The following is a 27,786-nucleotide window of genomic DNA, read 5'->3' on the forward strand; positions in this document are numbered from 1 at the left end:
GCTAGGATGAAACCTGACCCTGCTTTTGCTAATTCACCTGTCTTTGTTTGAATCTGATATAATTACTTTGGTTGAATCTGATCCTTTTCATGGCTATGAATCTGAAACTGTTGTGGCACATCTTACTAAATTAAATGATATAGCCACCCTGTTCACTAATGATGAGAGAACTCGTTACTTTTATATCCTTAAAATATTTCCGTTCTCATTAAAGGGTGATGCTAAGATATGGTTTAACTCTCTTGATCCTGGTTGTGTGTGTAGTCCCTAGGATATGATTTATTACTTCTCTGCTAAATATTTCCCTGCTCATAAGAAACAAGTTGCTTTAAGGGATATATATAATTTTGTGCAAATTGAAGAAGAGAGTCTCCCACAAGCTTGGGAGAGGCTTCTCCAATTACTTAATGCTTTGCCTGATCATCCTCTTAAGAAAAATGAAATACTTGATATCTTTTATAATGGACTAACCGATGCTTCCAGATATTACCTGGATAGTTGTGTTGGTTCTGTTTTCAGGGAAAGAACACCAGATGAAGCTGAAATTCTATTGAATAATATGTTGACAAATGAAAATAATTGGACACTCCCTGAGCCAGCTCCTGAGCCTATTCCTAAACCAACTCCGAAGAAGAGGGGTATTCCATTTCTCAGTCCTGAAGATATGTAAGAGGCAAAGAAATCTATGAAAGAAAAAGGTATTAAGGCTAAAGATGTTAAGAATTTACCTCCTATTGAAGAAATACACGGTCTTAATTTACCGCCTGTTGAAGAAACATATGACCTTAATCCATTGCCTATTGAAGAAGTACATGGTCTTGATAACCCGACACAGGTAGTAAAGGTAAATTCTCTCTATAGATATGATAAAGCTGAAATCCCATTTACTAAGTTTGCTAGCCCATACTTAGATGAGTTTGATAAATTTATGGCCAAGCAAGAAGATTTTAATGCTTATTCTGGTAGACAATTGAAATACAATTCAAATATGCTTGAACACTTGGGTGATTATATGGCTAATGTCAAAGGTGAACTTAAACTTATTAGTGAACATGCTTCTATGGTTACCACTCAAGTAGAACAAGTACTTAAAGCTCAAAATGACTTGCTCAATGAATTGAATAGTAAAAATAATGATAACGATGTTAGAGTTATGACTAGAGGTGGTAGAATGACTCAGGAACCTTTGTATCCTAAAGGCCACCCTAAGAGAATTGAGCAAGATTCTCATAGAAATAATGTAGATGCACCTGGTCCTTCTAATAGGAAGAAAAAGAAAAATGATAGGACTTTGCATGCTTCTAGTGAACCTATTACTGAAACACCTGAGAATCCAAATGATATTTCTATCTCTGATGCTAAAACACAATCTGGTAATGAACCTGAAACTAGTAATAATGCTAATAATAATGTTCATGATGATGCTCAACCTAGTAATGATAATGATATAGAAATTGAACATGTTGTTGATCTTGATAAACCACAATCAAAGAATCAACGTTATGATAAGAAAGACTTAGTTGCTAGGAAGCACGGTAAGGAAAGAGAGCCTTGGGTTCGGAAACCCCTGCCTTTTCCTCCCAAACCATCCAAGAAAAAGGATGATGAGGATTTTGAGCGCTTTGCTGAAATGATTAGACCTATCTTTTTGCGTATGCGATTAACTAATATGCTCAAGATGAATCCTTATTCTAAGTATATGAAAGATATTGTTACAAATAAAAGAAAGATACCGGAAGCTGAAATTTCCACCATGCTTGCAATTTATACTTTTAAAGGTGGAATACCTAAGAAACTTGGAGATCCCGATGTACCAACTGTACCATGCTCCATTAAAAGAAACTATGTTAAAACTGCTTTATGTGATCTTGGAGCCGGTGTTAGTGTTATGCCTCTCTCTTTATATCGTAGACTTGATTTGAATAAGTTGACACCTAGTGAAATATCTTTGCAAATGACTGATAAATCAACTGCTATACCTGTCGGCATTTGTGAGGATGTGCCTGTTGTAGTTGCAGACGTTACTATTTTAACGGACTGTGTTATTCTTGATATTCCTGAGGACGATAGTATGTCTATTATTCTTGGAAGACCCTTTTTGAATACTGCAGGGGCTGTTATTGACTGCACTAAAGGCAATGTCACTTTTCATGTTAATGGTAATGAGCATACGGTACACTTTCCGAGGAAACAACCTCAAGTTCATAGTATCAACTCTATTGGAAAATTTCCATCGATTATATTTGGAGGTTTTGAATTTCCTCTTCCTACTGTCAAGAAGAAATATGATATTCTTATTATTGGGGATGTGCATATCCCCGTTGAGGTAACATAGTGTTATTCGAAATTTCTCTGGTTCCATGTTATTCAGAATGAGTTCGTTAACAAGACTTGATCAACCTTGTTAGTGGATTCCTTTTGATGATCATGAGATGGATGAAACTAGAAGGAACAACCTATTGTACCCGCCTCTTACTTTCTGTTATTTATATTAAATAAAATAAAAATAGTATTTTTCTGTCTATTATCTGATTTATCCGTGCAATATAAAAATACCCCTAAAATAAAAGTTCTCCAAATGCCCTAAAATTTAAATATGATTTTTTCTAGAATATTTGAGAATATTTGGCACCGAGAACACAACAAGGAGGGCATCCACCTGGCCACGAGGGCGGAGGGCGCGCCCTACCCCCCTAGGCGCACCCTCCTGCCTCGTGGGCCCATGGTGGCCCTCCTCCACTTATTCCTGCACCCACACACTTCTTCTTCCTCCCACAAACATGAATATCCAGCTCAAGCACGAGTTCTAGCTCATTTTGCTGCGATTTTTGATCTCCTTGCTCAAAGCACCTCTCACAAAATTGCTTGGGGAGATTGTTCCTTGGTATGTGACTCCTCCATTGGTCCAATTAGTTTTTGTTCTAGTGCTTTATTCATTGCAAATTTTTGCTGCTTAGGTGACCCTGTTCTTGAGCTTGCATGTCAAATTTATATGGTCAAAAGTAGTTTTGATGCATGATATAGGCTCTAGGCACTTGTAGGAGTAGTTGCTATCAATATTATTGAGTTTGGTTTACTTTTATTTTGAAGTTACTAAAAATTTTAGAAATTTTTCAGAGGAAGAAATATGTTTAGGAAAATGTACCAAGGTGGTTCTTCAAGGAAGCAAGGACCCAGGCTTGCAATGCGTGATGCTGATGAAGAGCCACCAAGAGACGCTCCTGTGCGTCCTTATGAATGGCCTTCAGAAGACTTCATGGATCGATCGGGGATTAAGGAAGAATTTAACGCATATTTGTGTAACGCTGATCTTGTGAGCTTCGAGGAAGAGAAGTGCAGCCAGTATCACTATATCACTAGTTCCTTTGTGAGGAGGTTTGAATTTTCATCTTCACGTAATTCTCCAACTGTCCTGTTTGATCTTAATGAAAATTCTTACACTATGGACTTAGAGGATTTTACCACTTCTTGCAAACTTCCACAATGGGGTACTATCAGGGAACCTCGCAAATCTGAATTTAGAGATTTTCTTGCTAGTATAACTGTGGGGGAATCTAGAGATATGACACAAGCTACCATAGGGAACATTCATTTTCCTGCTATACATTGTTTTGCTCTCTTCATAGGTAGATGCATTAACGGTAAAGATGAGGCATGTCACATGCGTGTCCCCGACCTCGGTATTCTTAGGAGTGCTGTGTTAGGAGATAAATCTTATAATTTGGGAGCCATTGTTGCACGTAGGTTGCATCTGAATAGATTTAATGGAGATTTATTTGGTGGAATTTATGCAACCCGCTTAGCTGATTTTCTTGGTGTAACTATACGTAATGATGATATTGAGTTGCCCCCTGCTTATTTGGATTATGATGCTATGGTTCATCACCAGTTTGTCGAGAGGAATGAATCACCTCTCCAGTATCGCTTAATCTTTGACAGATGATGTGCTGTCCGTATTACTCTCCCTGCTCCTGCCTTCTTTGATTATCAGGCAAAAGGAAGATATGTTATCACCAGAGAGGATGCAGATGAGTATGAGAGGAGGGCGGAGGCCGCTCGTCGCCACGCTGCAGCTCAGGAAGCGATAGACGCTGCATCTCAGTACGACCCCAACTATTATTATGGATATCCGCCAGGCCAGCCGTGGCCATAGACCAACTTAGGCCAAAAGCCTAAGCTTGGGGGAGTACGTATTTCCCACCGACATTACATTCATGTTCACACACTCATTGCTAGATGTTGGTGCTCATACTTTTTCATTGTATCATCCATGCTAGTTTATTTTCCTTTTTATGCTTTCTTCTTGTGTGTTTAATAAACCTTAAGAAAAACCAAAAAAATTAGTTGTAGCTTTTAATTAGTTTACTTTCCATGCTTGTAGTAGTAATTAAAAAGAAAACCCAAAAATATTTCCTGTTCTTCTTTCGCTTGTTGGGAGCTTTCTCGTGTAAATAGTTTTATTTATTTTCTTTTCTTTGGGGGTCGATAAGAGAAGACCATAATTAAATTGTTGAAGTAGCTCGTATATGCATTATTGTTGATCTGACAAAAGAGCCCATATTGCCTTGTCTTCTCCTGTTTATTGAATGCTTGCAGATTCCAGCTTAGTCCAATGCACGTGCACTATTATTATTATCCACATCGTTCGGTCGTGCAAGTGAAAGGCAATTATGACGATATATGATGGACTGACTGAGATGAGAAAAGCTGGTATGAACTCGACCTCTCTTGTTTTTGTAAATATGATTAGTTCATCGTTCCTGATTCAGCCTATTATGAATAAACATGTTTGCAATGACAACTAGAGATCATAGTTTCTTGTGCCATGCTTGATTAGCTAGGAGCTTATAATGGTTTACCTTGCGTGCCAACATGCTATTAAAATGGTTGTGATATGGTATGATAGGGTGGTATCCTCCTCTGAATGATTTAAGTGACTTGACTTGGCGCATGTTCACACATGTAGTTGAAACAAAATCAACATAGCCTTCACGATATTTATGTTCATGGTGGATTATATCCTACTCATGCTTGCATTCGGTGTTGATTAATTTTAATGCATGTTCATGACTGTTGTCGCTCTCTAGCTGGTCGCTTCCCAGTCTTTTGCTAGCCTTCACCTGTACTAAGCGGGAATACTTCTTGTGCATCCAACTCCATAAACCCCAAAGTTATTCCATATGAGTCCACCATACCTACCTATATACGGCATCTACCTGCCGTTCCAAGTAAATGTGTATGTGCCGAACTCTAAACCTTCAAATAAATATCATGTTTTGTATGCTCGAATAGCTCATGTATCAACTACGGCTGTCTGTATCTTCCATGTTAGGCGGGTTATTCTCAAGAGGAGTGGACTCCGCTCCTCACTCACGAGAAAGTGGCTGGTCACCGAGATGCCCAGTCCCATGCTTTATGCAAACTAAATCAAAATAATTGCAAACAAAACTCCCCTGGGACTCTTGTTAGTTGGAGGCACTCGTTGTTTCGAGCAAGCCATGGATTGATGTTTGTTGGTGAAGGGGGAGTATAAACTTTACCATACTGCTTAGCAACCGCCTATAATGTGTGTAGCATGGAAGATATTGCCATCTCTTGGTTGTTATGTTGACAATAAAAGTATACCGCTCAAAATATTATTCACCTTTCTTTCAAAACTGAGCTCCGGCACCTCTACAAATCCCTACTTCCCTCTACGAAGGGCCTATCTATTTACTTTTATGTTGAGTCATCCTCCTCTTATTAAAAAGCACCAGTTGGAGAGCACCGCTGTCATTTGCATTCATTACTGTTAGTTTACATTGAGTATGACTTGACTGGATCTCTTTTACCATGAATTACAATGTCTAGTCAGTCCTTGATCTTTAAAGGTGCTCTGCATTTATGTTTTGCAGTCTCAGAAAGGGCTAGCGAGATACCATCTTGTTATATCATATTATGATTGTTTTGAGAAAGTGTTGTCATCCAAGATTTATTATTATTGCTCGCTAGTTAATTATGCCATTGATATGAGTAAACTTGAGACCTAAGCGTTATTGTGAATGTGGTTAGTCATAATCTTTGCTGAAAACCTGAATGCTAGCTTTACATATTTACAACAACAGCAAACAGAGTATGTAAAAGTTTTTCTTTATCACTTTCAGTTTGTCAACTGAATTGCTTGAGGACAAGCAAAGGTTTAAGCTTGGGGGAGTTGATACATCTCCGTCGTATCTACTTTTCCAAACACTTTTGCCCTTGTTTTGGACTCCAACTTGCATGATTTGAATGGAACTAACCCGGACTGACGCTGTTTTCAGCAGAATTACCATGGCGTTATTTATGTGTAGAAACAAAAGTTCTCAAAATGACCTGAAACTTCACGGAACATCTATTCGGAAATAATAAAAAATCTTTGCAAAAGATGAAGGCCAGGGGGCCCACCATCTGTCCATGAGGGTGGGGGCGCAGCTGCCCCCCTACCTCGTGGGCCCCCTGGAGCTCCTCCGACCTCAACTCCAACTCTATATATTTGGTTTCGGGGAGAAAAAAATCAGAGAGAAGGATTCATCGTGTTTTATGATACGGAGCCGCCACCAAACCCTAAAACCTCTCAGGAGGGCTGATCTGGAGTCTGTTCGGGGCTCTGGAGAGGGGAATTCGTCGCCATCGTCATCATCAACCATCCTCCATCACCAATTTCATGACGCTCACCGCTGTGCGTGAGTAATTCCACGTAGGCTTGCTAGAAGGTGATGGGTTGGATGAGATCTATCATGTAATCGAGTTAGTTTTGTTAGGGTTTGATCCCTAGTATCCACTATGTTCTGAGATTGATGTTGCTATGACTTTGCTATGCTTACTGCTTGTCACTAGGGACCGAGTGCCATGATTTCAGATCTGAACCTATTATGTTTTCACCAATATATAAGAGTTCTTGATCCTATCTTGCAAGTCTATAGTCACCTATTATATGTTATGATTCGTTAACCCCGAAGTGACAATAATCGGGATACTCACCGGTGATGACCGTAGTTTGAGGAGTTCATGTATTCACTATGTGTTAATGCTTTGTTCCGGTACTCTATTAAAAGGAGGCCTTAATATCCCTTAGTTTCCATTAGGACCCTGCTGCCACGGGAGGGTAGGACAAAAGATGTCATGCAAGTTCTTTTCCATAAGCACGTATGACTATATTCAGAATACATGCCTACATTACATTGATGAATTGGAGCTAGTTCTGTGTCACCCTAGGTTATGACTGTTATATGATGAACCACATCTGGCATAATTCTCCATCACCGATCCATTGCCTACGAGCTTTCCATATATTGTTCTTCGCTTATTTACTTTTCCGTTGCTATTGCTATCATCACTACAAAATACCAAAAACACTACTTTTACTACTGTTACCTTTTGCTATCGTTACCACTACTATCATATTACTTTGCTACTAAATACTTTGCTGCAGATATTAAGTTTCCAGGTGTGGCTGAATTGACAACTCAGCTGCTAATACTTGAGAATATTCTTTGGCTCCCCTTGTGTCGAATCAATAAATTTGGGTTGAGTACTCTACCCTCAAAAACTGTTGCGATCCCCTATACTTGTGGGTTATCATGAATCGTTATGTTATGAAGTCGGAGCATGATTTATTTATTGATTGTCTTCTTTATGAGTGGCGGTCGGGGACGAGCGATGGTATTTTCCTACCAATCTATCCCCATAGGAGCATGTGCGTAGTACTTTGTTTCGATAACTAATAGATTTTTGCAATAAGTATGTGAGTTCTTTATGACTAACGTTGAGTCCATGGATTATACGCACTCTCACCCTTCCACCATTGCTAGCCTCTCTAGTACCGCGCAACTTTTGCCGGTACCATAAAACCACCATATACCTTCCTCAAAACAGCCACCATACCTACCTATTATGGCATTTCCATAGCCATTCTGAGATATATTGCCATGCAACTTACCCACCATTATGTTTATTATGACATGCTTCATCATTGTCATATTGCTTTGCAAGATCATCTAGTTGACATCGTATTTGTGGCAAAGCCACCTTTATAATTCTTTCATACGTGTCACTCATGAGTCATTGCACATCCCGGTACACCGCCGGAGGCATTCACATAGAGTCATATTTTGTTCTAAGTATCGAGTTGTAATTTTTTGAGTTGTAAGTAAATAAAAGTGTGATGATCATCATTACTAGAGCATTATCCCATGTGAGGAAAGGATGATGATACTATGATTCCCCCACAAGTCGGGATGAGACTCCGGACGAAAAATAAAAAAGGAGAAAAAAAAGAGGCCGTAAAAAAAGAGAAGGCCCAAAACAACAAAAAAAGAGAAAAAGAGAGAAGGGGCAATGCTACTATCCTTTTACCACACTTGTGCTTCAAAGTAGCACCATGATCTTCATAATAGAGAGTCTCCTATGTTGTCACTTTCATATACTAGTGGGAATCTTTCATTATACAACTTGGCTTGTATATTCCAGTGGTGGGCTTCCTCAAAATGCCCTAGGTCTTCGTGAGCAAGCAAGTTGGATGCACACCCACTTAGTTTCTTTTTGAGCTTTCATACACTTATAGCTCTAGTGCATCCGTTGCATGCCAAGCCCTACTCACTCACATTGATATCTATTGATGGGCATCTCCATAGCCCATTGATACGCCTAGTTGATGTGAGGCTATCTTCTCCTTTTTTTGTCTTCTCCACAACCAGCATTCTATTCCACCTATAGTGCTATGTCCATGGCTCACGCTCATGTATTGCGTGAAGATTGAAAAAGTTTGAGAACATCAAAAGTATGAAACAATTGCTTGGCTTGTCATCGGGGTTGTGCATGATTTAAATATTTTGTGTGGTGAAGATAGAGCATAGCCAGACTATATGATTTTTGTAGCGACCTGACCTCAAACGGTCAAGTCTCTGTGCTTCAGTGTCATCCCTGGATCAGTAATGCTGACACACACAGTACTCGAAGGATTTATAACAGAGTGGCAATCACACACTTATTACATCGAATGTCTCAAGAGAGAACTTATTACAATAAATATGGCTTAAGGCCATCTAATACGATAACAGCGGAAGGCTTGGAAGGTAAAGTGAGTCCATCAACTCCAACGGTATAGCTGAGTGCATGAAAAATGACCTATCGCATCTTACTCCTCATCTGAAAAGTCTGCAACATGATGTGTTGCAGCCCGAAAATGGGTCATCACATGGAATATGCTGGTAATGTAACACAAGAGAGTAATGAACAAATAAAAGCTATCACTACATGCATATATGGCTGGTGGAGGCTGTACGGTTAATATGTTTTGCGTAAAGCCAATTTTTCCCAACAACAAAGGAATATATTTTATTTAACTATCATGGTAGTTGAAACATCATTGAGAAGGTACCTCCAACTCAATCCTAATTAAAAGTAATTATCAACCCAACAAGTTAATTTAGAGTGATGAGATCCATATGATAATCCATAAACCAGATACTCAAGATGTCCATAACCAGGGACACGGCTAACCATGATTAGTTTATACACTCTGCAGAGGTTTGCGCACTTTTCCCCATAATACTCGATCTCCTCCATTGGATTTCTCACACTACATGGTGTTTGAGAAACGGATAACCGAGACACAATCTTTCAAAAGCATTTGCTCTCTACTCCGGGTGGACCGGTACACCTACAATCCCCTACATCTGCTAGTCCACCTCTTCAAGAACTCACGCAACTTACTGAACTATGCCAGAGCCCATAATGGCTTCTGGCTGCACACGGAAGTTTCTAGCATTAATAATCTTATGATCCCTTTGAGCCTGGGTGGCGGACCGTAGGATGATCACACGGGTACTCCGGAATATCCTAGGACAACATTGGATTCCCCATGTGCCCACAAGCAATCCACCCAGATGTGTATTAAAGTTGCCACCTTAAGTTAAACCATTAATTAACATATCACATCTGTCATGGATACGCTCAAACCCAAACCACGTCTACGAGCATAGCATGGCAATATAAGCATAATGTGGAAGTAACTCCCAAGGGTTTGATAATAAAACAGGTAATAGGTTCTACCTCATTATCTACTTCCCAGACCCACATGTTAAGAGATCCTACTCATGTAATGTATGAAGGTTGAAACTAATGCATAAAAACTGGGTGATAAAGGGGTATGATCAAAGTGTTACTTGCCTTGCTGACGATCTGCAAATCCTGAAGACTCGTAGTAGCACGCTTCGCACTCCGGGTGTTCTATCGCAAACAAACAATAGCATACATAAGCAATCAAGCAAGTATGCATGGGCAAAACTCAAATAAGAAGATCTAATCGGAAAGTTCAACTGAAGAACTCCGGTTTGCAAAAAGAAACAAATCAAACGGAGCAACGAAACTCAAACTGCGAAAGAAACAAGATTCAATTACTAATCTGGACTGAAGTCAAATTTTACAGTACCAAAATCTTGTTTAAGTTGGTTAAACAGAAAGAGGGCCTCGAGACGAAGATCTAGGCGCTTGAATCGCCTGATTCCGATAAACGAGCGAAAAGATAAACTAAAACGAAAATCGGGTCAGAAATCACGATCGAAAATAATCGCGAAAAACCCTGGAAAAAGAAAACTTACAAACAGGCTAACGAACGAACATTCTCTGTCTGTGACTAATGAGTGAAAACCGTTCGTTAATACGAACGTACGAACAGGCGTTCGCTAAATAACTAAACCGAAAAAATGAACGAACCGATATAAAAAACAGATCTAGGGTTCGAAATAAATCGAATGGTTTTTAAAGAAAAACCAGCGGCTACCTCGGCAAACACGTCGGCAGCGGTGGGGGGAACTGCGGCGGGGCGGCAAGGCGGCGGGCTCCGGCGGTGGCACTCGCGAGCGGCGGCGGCGGCGGAAGGCGGTGGTGGCGCGAGGCTGGCGGCGGCGGCGCTCGGGCGGGGCTAGGGTTGGTGCGGCTCGGGCTGGCGGGCTGGGGGTCGCGGGGGCGTGGCTTATAAGGGCCGGTCGGGGCGGAGTCCAGGCCGTGTACGGCCCGGAGTCGGTTGACCTTTTAAAAAAATACTTCCACATAGAAAAACAAAGAAAAGAAATACTAGACGGACTCCAAAAATCCTGAAATAAATTTTCCCCGTCCTCTAAAAATACGTCGGACAGGGTGAAAATTTATTTGGGCCTCTAATGCAATTTTGAAAAACGCATATTTTTCCTAATTCAAATAAAATAGCGATAAAACCCAAATAAAATAACTTATTTGATTTTAATATTTTTGCTCCAATATTTCATTTATTTTGGAGAAGTCATATTATCTCCTCTTATATATTTTGATATGAAATATTTTCGGAGAGAAAAATAATTAAAACCGAAGTGATCCTTGTTCCGATATTTGATAAAACTCAAATATGAGAACGAGGGAAAATCCCCAACTCTCTCCGAGGGTCCTTGAGTTGCTTAGGATTTCGAGGATCACAAAACGAAATGCAATAAAATATGATATGCATTAATGACCTATGTATAACATTCCAAATTGAGAATTTGGGATGTTACAAACCTACCCCCTTAAGATGAATCTCGCCCTCGAGATTCGGGTTGGCTAGAAAATAAGTGTGGGTGGTCTTCGCGTAGATCATCCTCTCTTTCCCAGTTGGCTTCATCCTCGGTATGGTGGCTCCACTAAACTTTGCAAAACTTGATAACCTTGCTACGGGTAACTCGACTGGCAAACTCGAGAATCTTGACTGGTTTTTCCTCATACGTTAAATCACTATCCAACTGAATTGCTTCCAGGGGTACTGTATCTCTCAGAGGAATATCTGCCATCTCAGCATGGCACTTCTTCAACTAGGAAACATGAAACACATCATGAACTCCCGACAGTCCTTTGGGTAACTCCAACTTGTAGGCAACCTCTCCCATGTGTTCCAAAACATTGTACGGTCCACAAATCTTGGGGCTAACTTTCCCTTAACTCCAAAACGCTTAACTCCTCGCAAGGGTGACACTCACAGATATGCTCTGTCTCCGATTTCATAGACTACCTCCTTGTGTTTCGAGTCCACATAACTCTTCTGGCTTGACTGAGCTACCTTCAGTCTATCTCGAATTAGCTTAACCTTCTCTTCAGACTCTTTGATCAAATCCGGTCCAAACAACTGACGGTCTTCAACTTCATCCCACATCAACGGTGTCGGCATCTTCTTCCATACAGGGCTTCAAATGGTGCCATCTTCAAACTAGCCTGGTGGCTGTTATTGTATGAGAACTCCGTGTAGGGTAAATTATCATCCCAACTAGACACGTAGTCTAGTGCACAAGCTCTCAGCATGTACTCCAGAATCTGATTGACTCTCTCAGTCTATCCATCTGTCTGCGGGTGAAAAGTTGTACTGAACTCCAGCCTAGTTCCCAAAGTCTAGTGAAGTTGGTGCCAAAACTTTGAAGTAAACTGTGTTCCTCTGTCTGATACGATGGTCCTCGGAACTCCATGCAGACATACGATCCTGGTCATATATATCTTGGCCAACTTTTCACTTGTATATGTGGTTTTCACTGGGATAAAGTGAGCTACTTTGGTCAAGCGGTCCACTACTACCGAGATAGAATCATACCCCGACCGGGTCCTGGGTAATCTGGTGATAAAATCCATGCCAAGCTTATCCCACTTCCATTCGGGTATCGGCATAGGCTGTAGTAATCCTGCTGGCTTCTGATGTTCTGCCTTCACTCTCTGACATACATCACATACGGCTACATACTCGGCAATATCCTTCTTCATTCCAGTCCACCAGAAACGCTCCTTCAAATCCAAATACATCTTGGTGTTTCCGGGGTGTATCGAGTATGGTGAGTCGCGAGCTTCCTGTAATATCAACTTCCTGATCTCGGTATTATTGGGCACAAAAATACGGTCCTCAAACCACAAGGTGTCGTGCTCATCCTCACGAAAACCTTTGGCTTTGCCTTCACTCATCTTCTCCTTTATCTCGGTAATTTCTTTTTCATCCTTCTGGGCTTCTCGAATCTTTCCCAACAATGTCGACTGAACTTCCATGGTTGTAACAAAACATTTGGGAACAATCTCTAAACATAGCTCCCTGAAATCTTCTGCTAACCCCTTTGGCAATCCTCTTGTTACTAAGGTATTGGCATAACTCTTTCGGCTCAAAGCGTCTGCTATGACATTGGCCTTTCCCGGGGTGATAGTGCAGATCATATCATAATCCTTTATAAGCTCCAACCATCTCCTTTGGCTGAGGTTCAACTCCTTCTGTGTGAAAATGTACTTCAAACTCTTATGATCTGTGTACACATCACAATGGTTTCCAATGAGAAAATGTCTCCAGGTCTTGAGTGCATGTACTATGGCTGCCAACTCCAAGTCATGTGTGGCATAATTCAACTCATGTGGTCGAAGTTGTCGTGAGGCATATGAAACAACTCTTCCGTCTTGCATAAGTACTCCTCCAAGTCCTAAGCGAGAGGCGTGCCAATACACTTGGAAATCCTTGCGTATATCCTGCACGATCAGCACTAGGGCTGTAGTCAAACGTTTCTTCAACTCCTGGACACTTGCTTCACATTCCTCAGTCCAATGGAACTTGGTGTCCTTCTTCAACAACGTAGTCATAGGCTTCGCAATCTTAGAGAAATTTTCAATGAATCTCCGATAGTAACCCACGAGTCCAAGAAAACTGCGGATCTCTCCAACTGAGGTGGGTGCCAACCACTTAGTGACTGATTTAACCTTGGTAGGGTCCACTGCTATACCTTCTCCTGATATAACATGTCCAAGAAATCCAACTTCCTTCAACCAAAACTCACACTTGCTGAACTTGACATACAACTGATGCTCCTTAAGTTTCTCGAGAAATAAGCGCAAATGCTCCTTGTGTTCCTCTTCATCCTTTGAATATACTAAAATTAAAATATCATCAATGAACACCACGACAAACTTATCCAAAAACTCCATGAACACCTTATTCGTCATACTCATGAAATAGGCAGGGGCGTTAGTCAATCCAAATGACATAACCGTATACTCATAAAGCCCATACCGTGTGGTGAACACCGTCTTAGGTATATCCTTTTCTCGAATCTTCAGCTGGTTCTAGCCTGATCGCAGATCGATCTTCGAAAACACTTTAGCTCCTTGCAGCTGGTCAAAGAGATCGTTGATCATTGGCTGTGGGTACTTGTTCTTGATTGTCACTTCATTCAATGCCCGATAATCAACAACCATTCTTAGGGACTTATCCTTCTTCTCAACCAACAGCACTGGGGCTCCCCATGGTGATGAACTCCGTCGAATGTAACCTTTCTCCAATAACTCCTTAATCTGTTTCTTGATCTCCTCCAGATCATTCGCGGGCATCCGGTATGGTCTCTTTGATATAGGCACGGTGCCTGGCAACAGCTCTATCAAAAACTCGATGTCTCGATCTGGCGGCATGCCTGGTAACTCCTTTGGAAATACATCTGGGTAATCCTTCACAACAGGCACTTCCTCCTAAACAACTCCCGTGAGAGAATGTACTTGGGTTCTCCTAGGCGAATGCCTGGATACATACTTGATCCTTTTTCCCTCTGGGTGGTGAGCATAATTGACTTACTGGCGCAATCGATGTTTCCTCCATACATCGACAGCCAATCCATTCCTAGTATCACATCCAATCCTTGCGGTTATCAAGTCAGAGGGGAAAACATGACTACCTATGGTTAATGACATCTGAAAACATCCACTGCTTGCCATATACTCGGCTCCAGGTGAGGTTACTAGCATAGGTGTCTTAAGAATTCTACTAGGCAACTTATACTTATCCACAAATCCCCTTGATATGTATGAATGCGATGCACCAGTATCAAAAGAACGATTGCAGTAAATGACTTAACTAAAAACTTACCGATAACTGCATCTGGCTATTCTTCAACCTCCTCCACATTCACGTGGTTCACTTGTCCTTTGGTAAATGGATTGGGCTTCTTCCCAGAGCTCCCATTACCATTTAAGTTCTTTGCTTTAGGGCACTCCATGGCATAGTGTCCAGTCTTTCCGCACTTGAAACAAGTAACGTGGCTTAGGTCCCTCTTGGTGGGTGTGGCTGGATTCGAGCGATTCTGATTGCTGCTTGCTCCATTCCCATTCTCATTCCTTGGGATAGTATGATTATGGGTACTTCCTCCATTGTGAGTGTGGCCTCCATGGTTATGGGTAAGCCCTCCCGAGTTCGGGGTAAAGCGAGGCTTCTGCTAAGCTCCTGAATTGTACTTCCCTTGTCCGTATTTCCTCTTGCGACTCTCTATCTCCTGCTGCTTCCCTTCGATCATGAGAGATTTAACTACCAACTCCTGGTAGTTGTTAAATGTTGCCACCATTAACTGCATACTCATCTCATCATTCAGCCCTTCCATAAACTTCTCCTGCTTCGCGGCATCTGTGGCCACATCATCAGGAGCATAGCGGGATAACTTACTAAAGTCCTCCATGTACTGGCCTACAGTATGGTTCCCCTAGCGTAAGTTGCAAAACTCACGCCTCTTCATGCTCATAGCTCCAGTGGATACATGGGCTGTGTGGAATGCTTGCTGAAACTGCTCCCAAGTGACATTGGCTATAGGAAAAGTGGTTGTGTAATTCTCCCACCATGCGACTGTTGGTCCATCCAATTGGTGTGTGGCAAAATGCACCTTCTCAGCATCTGTGCAACCTGCGGTGGTCAACTCCCTTCCTATCCTGTGCAGCCAATCATCCGCAACTATGGGCTCGATGCTACTGGAAAACACCGGCGGCTGTAGCCTCAGAAAACGGGCTAAGTTGTCAACTCGTGGTGGTGGCGGTGGGTTGTTGTTGTTGTTGCCTTGGTTCTGAACTAACAACTACATCAAGGCATTCTGCTGCGGGATCAACTGAGTGAGCTCCGGTGGGAAAGAAAATCCGGGGTCACGTCTCGGAGGCATCTGGTGGGTTTATAGGGAAGAGGTTAGAATAGAATAAGGTCTAATGAGAAAGCACTACCCATATGCACATGAGACAAACACAATCATATCATATCACTCAATCAATCAAGCAAGGGCATACAATCGGTCTAACTATCGTTACAGTGCTCGGACTACTAATATTTACATGGGGGTACTGCTAATAGTATTGCTGGTCTACTAGAAATTTTGATCGGTGGAAGACTCCATAATATCTGCTCCAGCTTCGTCTTCATAGTCATCATCACTACTATCTGGGTCGGAGTCGGTGTCGTCGATGATGATGTAGTCTTCAGAATGAATCTCCTTGGGTTCGTCGTCTTCTCCTCCTGGCGCGGGGTCTCCCATGAAAACTCCTAGCTTCCTTGTCATGTCATCATTCTTCTCCACAAGTATCATCATTTCCTCCTCATATCCATCGCGTGTAGACTTAAGCTCTTCTTCTAGCTCCGTGATCCTGATCATCGCTTTCTTCAAATCTATCATGCTTGCGCACATCTGGTTCTCTTGGCGACAAATATGATGGTTTAATTCCTGGATGAATGCTGCAATGGACCGGTCCTTCCTGGTGCTGATCATATCCCATTGCTCGTCTTGGCGTCCACATATCTGGTAGATAGTGTCCTTCAACTCTTGTTTGTAGACTTCTCCAGTACGTCCTATAGTAATGTGGGCTGCCATACTCTTGCCTAGACTCCAGGTGGGTGCATCAAAGGGAAACTCTATGGGTTTAGTGACTGGCGTGAACATCCTTCCTGGAACTTGAACTCAAATCAACCAACGTTCCTCTTCTGGTAGTGTGGCGGTGTAGGTCCCGGTGAAGCTTGTATCCCAATGTTCAGGTACTTAGTGACTTCTTTCAAGCGTCGTCCAAAAGGTGTGTCTTCATCCGGTTGTGCAAACTTGTTCCTCGTATCCGCCATCCTAAAGAGTAGAAAATGGAGAGGAGTCAGAAATGAGTAGAGAAGAGTGGTCTATGGCTTTTTCTTAGTGGTCGTGTCCTACATTTAGCGTGTGCTCTGATACCATCTTATAGCGACCCGACCTCAAATGGTCAAGTCTTTGTGCTTCAGTGTCATCCCTAGATCGGTAATGCTGACACACACAGTACTCGAAGGATTTATAACCGAGTGGCAATCACACACTTATTACATTGAATGTCTCAGAGAGAACTTATTACAATAAATATGGCTTAAGGCCATCTAATATGATAACAGCAGAAGGCTTGGAAGGTAAAGTGAGTCCATCAACTCCAACGGCATAGCTGACTGCATGACAAACGACCTATCACATCATACTCCTCGTCTGAAAAGTCTGCAACATGATATGTTGCAGCCCGAAAACGGGTCAGCCCATGGAATATGCTGGCAATGTAACACAAGAGAGTAATGAACAGATAAAAGCTACCACTACATGCATATATGGCTGGTGGAGGCTGTACAGTTAATATGTTTTGCGTAAAGCCAATTTTTTCCTACAACAAATGAATATATTTTATTTAACTATCATGGTAGTTGCAACATCATTGAGAAGGTACCTCCAACTCAATCCCAATTAAAAGTAATTATCAACCCAACAAGTTAATTTAGAGTGATGAGATCCATATGATAATCCATAAACCAGATACTCAAGATGTCCATAACCGGGGACACAGCTAACCATGATTAGTTTATACACTCTGCAGAGGTTTGCACACTTTTCCCCACAAGACTCGATCTCCTCCGTTGGATTTCTCGCACTACATGGTGTTTGAGAAACGGATGACCGAGACACAATCTTTCTGAAGCATTTGCTCTCTACTCCGGGTGGATCGGTACACCTACAATCCCCTACATCTGCTAGTCCACCTCTTAAAGAACTCATGAAACTTACTCAACTATGCCAGAGCCCATAATGGATTGTGGCTGCACACGGAAGTTTCTAGCATGAATAGTCTTATGATCCCTTTGAGCCTGGGTGGCGGACCGTAGGATGATCACACGGGTACTCCGGGATATCCTAGGACAACAATGGATTCCCCATGTGCCCACAAGCAATCCACCCAGATGTGTATTAAAGTTGCCACCTTAAGTTAAACCATTAATTAACATCTCACATCTGTCATGGATACGCTCAAACCCAAACCACGTCTACGAGCATAGCATGGCAATATAAGCATAACAGGTAATAGGTTCTACCTCATTATCTACTTCCCAAACCCACATGTTAAGAGATCCTACTCATGCAATGTGTGAAGGTTGAAACTAATGCATAAAAACTCGGTGATAAAGGGGTATGATCAAAGTGCTACTTGCCTTGCTAACGATCTACAAATCCTAAAGACTCGTAGTAGCATGCTTTGCACTCCGGGTGTTCTATCGCAAACAAACAATAGCATACATAAGCAATCAAGTAAGGATGCATGGGCAAAACTCAAATAAGAAGATCTAACCGGAAAGTTCAACTGAAGAACTCTGGTTTGCAAAAAGAAACAAATCAAACGGAGCAACGAAACTCAAACTACGAAAGAAACAAGATCCGATTACTAATCTGGACTAAAGTCAAATTTTACAGTGCCAAAATCTTGTATAAGGTGGTTAAAGAGAAAGAGGGCTTCGAGACGAAGATCTAGGTGCTTGAATCGCCTGATTCCTATAAACGAGCAAAAAGATAAACGAAAACGAAAATTGGGTCAGAAATCGTGATCGAAAATAATCGCGAAAAACCCTGGAAAAAGAAAACTGACGAACAAGCTAACAAATGAACGTTCACTATCTGTGACTAACAAGTGAAAACCGTTCTTTAAAACGAACGTACAGACAGGCGTTCACTAAGTAACTAAACCAAAAAAATGAACGAACCGATCTAAAAAACAGATCTAGGGTTCGAAATAAACCGAACGGTTTTTAAAGAAAAACCAGCGGCTACCTCGGCAAACACGTCGGCGGCGGCGGCGGGAACTCCGGTGGGGTGGCGCGGCGGGCTCCGGCGGCGGGGCGGCTCAGCGGCGGGGTGGCAAGGCGGCGGGCTCCGGCGGCGACGCTCACGGGCTGCGGCTGCGGCGCAAGGCGCGGCGGTAGCGGAAGGCGGCGGCGGCGCGAGACTTGTGGCGGCGGTGCTCGGGCGGGGCTAGGGTTGGCACAGCTCGGGCTGGTGGCTTGGGGGTCGCGGGGGCGCGGCTTATAAGGGCCGGCCGGGGCGGAGTCCAGGCCGTGTACGGCCCGGAGTCGGTTGACCTTTTTTTTAAACAATACTTCCGCATAGAAAAATAAAGAAAAGAAATACTAAACAGACTCCAAAAATCCTGAAATAAATTTTCCCCGTCCTCTAAAAATACACCGCACAGGGTGAACATTTATTTGGGCCTTTAATGCAATTTTGAAAAATGCATATTTTTCCTAATTCAAATAAAATAGCGATAAAACCCAAATAAAATAACTTATTTTATTTTATTATTTTTCCTCCATCATTTCATTTATTTTGGAGAAGTCATATTATCTCCTCTCATATATTTTGATATGAAATACTTTTGGAGAGAAAAATAATTAAAACCAAAGTGATCATTGTTCCAATATTTGATAAAACTCAAATATGAGAACGAGGGAAAATCCCCAACTATCTACGAGGGTCCTTGAGTTGCTTAGGAATTCGAGGATCACAAAATGAAATGCGATAAAATATAATATGCATGAATGACCTATGTATAACATTCTAAATTGAGAATTTGGGACATTACAGTTTTGTAGGGATAACTTTCTTTGGCCATGTTGTTTTGAAAAGACATGATTGCTTTATAGTATGCTTGAAGTATTATTATTTTTATGTCAATATTAAACTTTTGTCTTGAATCTTTCGGATCTGAACATTAATGCCACAATAAAGAAAATTACATTGATAATTATGCTTGGTAGCATTCCACATCAAAAATTCTGTTTTTATCATTTACCTACTCGAGGACGAGCAAGAATTAAGCTTGGGGATGCTTGATACGTCTCCAACGTATCTACAATTTTTTATTGTTCCATGCTATTATATTATCTATTTTGGATGTTTAATGGGCTTTAATTTACCTTTTCACATAATTTTTGGGACTAACCTACTAACCAAAGGCCTAGTGCAAATTGTTTTTTTTTTTTGCCTATTTCAGTGTTTCGCCGAAAAGGAATATCAAACGGAATGAAACCTTTGGGAGAGTTATTTTTGGAACAAACGTGATCCAGGAGACTTGGAGTGGCCGTCAAGATAGAGGCGAGGAGGCCACGAGGCGGGGGCGCGCCACCCACACTCGTGGGCCCCTTGTAGCTCCACCGACGTACTTCTTCCTCCTATATATACCCATTGTTGGGGAACGCATTAATTTCAAAAATTTCCTACGCACACGCAAGATCATAGTGATGCATAGCAATGAGAGGGAAGAGTGTCGTCTATGTACCCTTGTAGACCGTAAGCGGAAGCGTTATGAGAACGTGGTTGATGTAGTCGTACGTCTTCACGATCCGACCGATCCAAGTACCGAATGTACGGCACCTTCGAGTTCAGCACACGTTCAGCTAGTGACGTCCCACAAAATCCGATCCAGCAGAGCTTCGAGGGAGAGTTTCTTCATCACAACGGCGTGATGACGGTGATGATGATGCTACCGACGTAGGGCTTCGCCTAAGCACCGCTACGATATGACCGAGCTGGATTATGGTGGTGGGGGCACCGCACATGGCTAAAAGATCAACTGATCAACTTGTGTGTCTCCATGGGGTGCCCCTCTCCCCATATATAAAGGAGTGGAGGAGGGGGAGGGCCGCCCCTCTACTATGGCGCGCCCTAGGGAGTCATACTCCCACCGGGAGTAGGATTCCTCCCTTCTATGTAGTAGGAGTAGGAGGGAAGGAAAGGGAAAAGAGAAGAGAAGGAAGGAGGGGGCACCGCCCCTCCCCCTAGTCCAATTCGGACTAAGCCTTGGGAGGCGCAGCCTCCCCTCTCTCTTTCCCCTAAAGCCCAATAAGGCCCATATACTCCCCGTCGAATTCCCGTAACTCTCCGGTACTCCGAAAAATACCCAAATCACTCAGAACCTTTCCAATGTCCGAATATAGTCGTCCAATATATCGATCTTTACATCTCGACCATTTCGAGACTCCTCGTCATGTCCCCGATCTCATCCGGGACTCCGAACTACCTTCGGTACATCAAAACACATAAACTCATATTACCGATCGTCACAGAACTTTAAGCGTGCGGACCCTATGGGTTCGAGAACTATGTAGACATGACCGAGACTCGTCTCCGGTCAATAACCAATAGCGGAACCTGGATGCTCATATTGGCTCCTACATATTCTATGAAGATCTTTATCGGTCAAACTGCATAACAACATACCTTGTTCCCTTTGTCACCGGTATGTTACTTGCCTGAGATTCGATCATCGGTATATCAATACCTAGTTCAATCTCGTTACCAGCAAGTCTCTTTACTTGTTCTGTAATACATCACCCCGTAACTAACTCATTAGTTGCATTGCTTGCAAGGCTTAAAGTGATGTGCATTATCGAGAGGGCCCAGCGATACCTCTCCGACAATCGGAGTGACAAATCCTAATCTTGATTTATGTCAACTCAACAAGTACCATCGGAGACACCTGTGGAGCACCTTTATAATCACCCAGTTATGTTGTGATGTCTGGTAGCACACAAAGTGTTCCTCCGGTATTCGGGAGTTGCATAATCTCACAGTCATAGGAACATGTATAAGTCATGAAGAAAGCAATAGCAATATACTGAATGATCGAATGCTAAGCTAACGGGATGGGTCAAGTCAATCACATCATTCTCTAATGATGTGATCCATTAATCAAATGACAACTCATGTCTATGGCTAGGAAACTTAACCATCTTTGATTCAACAAGCTAGTCAAGTAGAGGCATACTAGTGAAACTTTGTTTGTCTATATATTCATACATGTACTAAGTTTCCAATTAATACAATTCTAGCATGAATAATAAACATTTATCATGATATAAGGAAATATAAATAACAACTATATTATTGCCTCTAGGGCATATTTCCTTCAGTCTCCCACTTGCACTAGAGTCAATAATCTAGTTCACATCTTTATGTGATTAGTTCACATCTCCATGTGACTAATACCCAAAGGATTTACTAGAGTCAATAATCTAGTTCACATCGCTATGTGATTAACACCCAAAGAGTGATCATGTTTTGCTTGTGAGAGAAATTTAGTCAACGGGTCTGCTGTCGTGGTTCTAAGTCTGGCAATAATGTAGGGGGGTAGGTATGTAGAGGCAAGGTCTTAGCTATGGAGTAGTTGTAAGCACACGAGGTTTACGAGTTCAGGCCCTTCTCGGAAGAAGTAATAGCCCTATGTCTCGAAGCCCGGAGGCGGTCGACTGGATTATGTGTGTATGAATTACAGGGGTGCGAACCCTTTACACTAAGGAGGGGGTGGCTTATATAGAGTTCGCCGGACCCCTCGGCCCTCAGTTGTGCAGGGTTTTAAATACATTAAGGTCAGGCGTTACTAGTAACGCCCCTAATAAAGTGCTATGATGACCATAAAAGCTACTTAATAACTGACCGTTAGCGTGCAGAGTGCCTTTAGGCCTCCTGGCCGTCGAGTGGTTGGATCTTGGTAGAGTGATTGCTTCTTGGTCGAGTGTCTACGAGTCTATCGAGTGGAACACCTCCAAGTCGATTGAAAGGTGATTTCTTCTAGAGATGTCCTTGAGTAGGGTAGTTGGGACAGGTCCATGACCCTACCCTAGGTACATAGCTTCATCATTAGCCCCCGAATGGATCGAGGTTTAAGTGGGGAAGGAGTTGAGAACTTCTCCGACTCATTTTTCATGCCATGAGCATATCTTGTTTCGGATCAATGAACCTGAGTGAAGACATCAACTTCCTTTTCAGTCGCCTTGATCCATTCTTAGTTTTTTGTCGAGTGAGTTTCTTTACTTGAAAGGCTCCGAGTGACGGCGTGGAGGAGATCTTCCGTCTGACAAGTTGTTCTGCTGCCCGCAGATTTAGCGGGATTCGAATTTTGGGAAGCGCGCGGGATGGGGGAGGCCGCAGTAATCGGATGGGATAGGGCGGAGCCCCTCGATCTCCGCGCCACCTTTTTCGCCACGTATCGCGCGCGTGATTGTTACGGGATTTGACAAGACCGCTCGGGCCTACCAGTCAGCCACTCGGAAGCGACCTCATATAAGGCGTCGGACCGGGGTTTCTTGAACAGTGTGTTCCCATTTCCTCTTCTCCTCTTCGGGCTTCTTCGTCGCGCTCGCTCTCGCCCCAGCACCGCCGCTCCGTACGCGTGTCGCCGGCGACAATGGGGAAGGAGAAGACGGCGGCTCTGGAGCGGGCGAAGAAGGCGACGGCAAAGGCGAAGGGGAAGCCAACCAGTCGGGGTGGATCTTCCTCGTGAGCCGGCCTGCCGAAGGGCTGGATCCAGGGCGATTGGATCTGCTCGGCGATCCGCCAAGAAGACCTCGACGACCTAGCCGAAGGAGGGCTGATCCCCCATGGATCGGCGCGGCTTCCGGGGAAGGAATCCGAGCCGCAACCTCGGGAGGGTGAGCGCGTTCTCCTTGCCACCCACGTCAACCGTGGATTTTCCTTGCCTCCTCACCCTTTCTTTCGGGGATTTCTGAATTTCTTTGGGGCATAACTTCACCACTTCACTCCCAACACAATTGTGTATCTCGCTGCTTTCGTGTCTTTGTGCAAGAATTTCTTGGGTTGTCGGCCTCACTGGGGTCTTTTCAAGCACATTTTCACCTGTCATTCTCAGACGGTGAAAAAGGCCAATCCGAGTGATGAGAGAACACAAGTGATTCAGATGTGTGGGGGTCTTGGTGTTCAGATGAGAGGGAAAAGTTCCTTTCCAACCATGATTCTTCCCGACTCGGTTCACGGATGCAGTCGACCTGGTTTTACTGCAAAGACCAGTCGACGCCAGGGCAGTTGACTGGCCTCCCTCCTTTTACCATGGACCGAGTGAGGAAACCCTCCTCTTTGAAGGTGCTCCAGGAGGAGAAGGCGCAGGTTAGGGTGCTGGTCGAATGAGTGGTCCAGCTTATCCGTGACGGGGTCACTGGTATGGATCTCTTGGAGGTTTTCCTTCAGCGGCGCATCCAGCCTCTTCAAGCCCGAGACCATCCGATGTGGATGTATTCGGGTCTTGACGACTCCACTCGGATTCACCCGGAGGAGGTCGATGACGACACACTGGAGAAGTGGCTGTCGGGCATGACCGGAAACAAGGACAACCCCAGGGGAGCCAGGAGAGTTCCTCCATTAGACCAGTACCATGTACCAGAGAAGGTACGATTCTGAGCTTTGATTGTAATCTGAATTCACTCACGCAGCTGTCTATACTGCATCGACTGACTTTATTCTTCTTGCTTTATTTCAGGCTCTTATCGAAATGTATTCAATGCCCAACGGAGAGCAAGAGCAAGACCTGGAAGGAGAGGCGAGCGGCGGTGACAGTGGCGAATGGTATCCTGACGGTGAAGGGGACGAAGAAAGTGACGACTCAAGTGACGAAGAAGAAGTCGAGTCGCCTCCTCGCAGGGAGAGGTGATCCAATCTTGACCAAGAACGACCGAGCGCCCATGAAAAGGCGATTGCTCAGGCTGGTTAGTCTTCAAGGCGTCCTCGGACCTCTTAACCAACCCCAACTGAAAAAGCGTCAAAGCATCCCAAAGTTGCAGGCCCCGTCGCTTCTACGTGAGTGTCTCCCTTTGTATTCACTCGACGCCCCGTGCTGTTTGTTTTTTCTTGATTTAATCAAACAAACTTTGGAACTGGCAGCGCTGCTACTTCCAGGACCGCGGCTTAAAGGGACGAGGATGAGGTAATGGAGGATGCGGTCACTTCCAATCTGGGTATGATTTCTGCCATTCTGTCTTTATTTGGTCGACTCAACTGCAATGTGTACCATTGGGTGATGTGATTTTGGCGATTGAACTTTGAACAGCTCCTAACATTATTGACCTCCCCGATGATGATGACGAAGAGCCCGAGAGGCCTTTGACAAGGAAAAATAGGCAAGCTCCTGCAAGCAAGGTGCCACAGTCGACGTCGAGGGCGGAACCAGTCGTTCAGGACGCTGCTGATGCCAATCGGGGTTCTGTTACCTTCGTTGTGCCATTGTCGAGTGCCTTGCCTTCTTCGTCGACTTCTCAGGCCCCTGTCGACCCACCTTCAGTTTTCGCGACCCATCATGTCCCAGAGGACAAAGTGAATGCTGCCAAGGAAGCCATACGCCAGGCGGGCATTATGATGGAGAAGATGAAGACGGTGCGGGACGCCAGTCAGGCCGCCTACGACGCCAGCTCGACTCTCCAAAGTAACGTTCAGGTTAGTTGGTCACCGCTTGTTCTGTTAGGATATGCTATATGAAGACTCTCTTTTCGAAAATCTTTGCATTTGTACACCCACTGGGTGCGTCGATTGAATTTTTGAACTAGTGGGGGCACGCTGAGTGCACCCACTGGGTGTAGTCCCCGAGACTACGGTGGACTGCTGGCAGTCGACTGTAGTCTTTGTATTTTGATTCTTTCGCTCGATGTGGTCTGGCCGCGTCGAGTGTAAACCGAACTGGTAGTTTGTCTCTTCTACTCGGTCTGGGCGAGTGGGATCAGAACCGGTGGGGGCACGCCAAGTGCACCCACTGGGTGTAGTCCCCGAGACCGCGGTCGACTGCTAGCAGTCGACTGTGGTCTGAGTTCTTCTTTCTCTCTCTCTCTCTCTCTCTCTCTTTTTACTCCCTGCACTCGACTCCGGCGGGCCGGTCGAGTGGGATCATAATCGGTGGGGGCACGCAAAGTGCACCCACTGGGTGTAGTCCCCAAGACTATGGTGGGGACTGCGGGCAGTCGACCGTAGTCTTAGTATTTATTGTCTTTGTCGTTTTTCGCTGCAAAATAACTTCTCCTCCCTGATTGCAGAAATCTTGTGATCTTGGAGCTCGCTTTGCTGACTTGGAGAAACAGCAGATCCAATTGAACCTTGACTTGGAATTGGCCAAGACAGAGCTGCAAAAGGCCAAGGACGATGCCAATGGTAAGACAAGCTTGTCGACTGGTTTGTCTTAGGCTTGAGTACCCTTCTGCTCTTTCTGAATCAAGCACCATTTCTTTGTAGAAAAACTGAGAGAATCTCTGGCGAAGAAGGATCAGGATTTGGCTGCTGCTCAAAAGGAAGCTGACGACAGAACCGCTCTGGTTGAACAGAAACTGGTTTCGGTCGGCCAGTTGGAAGAAGAGAACACCAAGATGAAATCTGCTCTGAACGAAGCCAACAAGGAGTGCACGCGCTTGAAGAAGGACAATCTCAACCTGTACGAGAAGATGGAAGGCATCGCTCGCAGGAGGGACGATCTGGAGAGCTATCTGAGGAGCCTTGCCAAGAAGTTGTTCATCAAGCTTGAAGGTACAAATTTTGTTCCGACTGATGTTTTTTGTTGACTCGGCATACGAAAATTGACTTATACTTGTATCGTGAATGCAGAGTTTTGCCAGAACTTCGAGGAGGAGATTGGGCGGATTGAGCCAGGTTTGGACCCAATCAATTCTCCCGTGAAAGATGAAACTGCCATGAATCTGCTCCGACTGGAATCCCGCATCGACGGTGTTGTGGACTACTTGGCTCGACTGAAGGTCGCCACGTCACGGATCGACACCGCACTTTGGCCAGAGGCCACGTTCCAGAATGATCTTGAGTCCCTGGTGACTCGACTTAACGAGATCCCTGATCGAGTGCAGGAGTGGAAGAAATCTTCTGCCCGGTGTGGTGCTGATGTGGCTCTGTATTTGGTTCGTGTCAACTGCAAGGAGGTGCGACAAGATAAGCTGGCAGCAATCAAGGTCGCCAACACCCAGAAGCATGACTTCCGATCTTTTATGGAGACTTTCATCACTGCAGCCACTCGGATCACCGACGGCGTCGACCTGGATGAGTTCGTCGAGCCTGCCAGTCCTCCTCCTGCGGAGTGAACAAACTTTTATGCCCCACCTTAAATTTGCCTCGGAATGCCGAGTGGTTTTTGTAACCGTTAAACTCTTTCGGGCTGAATGCTCGAGCACTTCGATTTGTGGTCCGGAACCTTTAGGATTTATCTGAACTTGGTTTATCATTGAATATCTTCATGAGTCCTCCGTCGAGTGGAACTCGTTCTTCACTCGAGACAACTTTTGTATTTGTGGCGCAGCTCCGAAGGAGAAGGTAGCAGTCGACCTGCACCTCGTCGTCCTTGCGGGTCGGTGATGGAGCGCATGTTGTATTTGTGGCGAAGCTCCCAAGGAGAAGGTGGCAGTCGACCTGCACCTCATCGTCCTTGCGGAGTGGGATGGAGCGCATGTTGTATTTGTGGCGAAGCTCCCAAGGAGAAGGTAGCAGTCGACCTGCACCTCGTCGTCCTTGTGGATTGAGATGTGTTTCATACTTAGGCGAGTACTTGACTACAGCTAAGCCCTTGAGTGGGAGGCTGGCTCACCACTCAGTAGGATTTTCAAATACTTAGGCGAGTACTGGACTGGAGCTAAGCCCCCGAGTGGGAGGCTGGCTCACCACTCGGTAGGATTTTCAAATACTTAGGCGAGTACTGGACTGCAGCTAAGCCCCCGAGTGGGAGGGTCGCTCACCACTTGGTAGGATTTTCAAATACTTAGGAGAGTACTGGACTGCAGCTAAGCCCCCGAGTGGGAGGGTCGCTCACCACTCGGTAGGATTTTCAAATACTTAGGCAAGTACTGGACTGCAGCTAAGCCCCCGAGTGGGAGGGTCGCTCTCCACTCGGTAGGATTTTTCAAATACTTAG

This window comes from Triticum dicoccoides, chromosome 3A, assembly GCF_002162155.2.
Source record: "Triticum dicoccoides isolate Atlit2015 ecotype Zavitan chromosome 3A, WEW_v2.0, whole genome shotgun sequence".
In the NCBI taxonomy this organism is placed as follows: Eukaryota; Viridiplantae; Streptophyta; class Magnoliopsida; order Poales; family Poaceae; genus Triticum; species Triticum dicoccoides.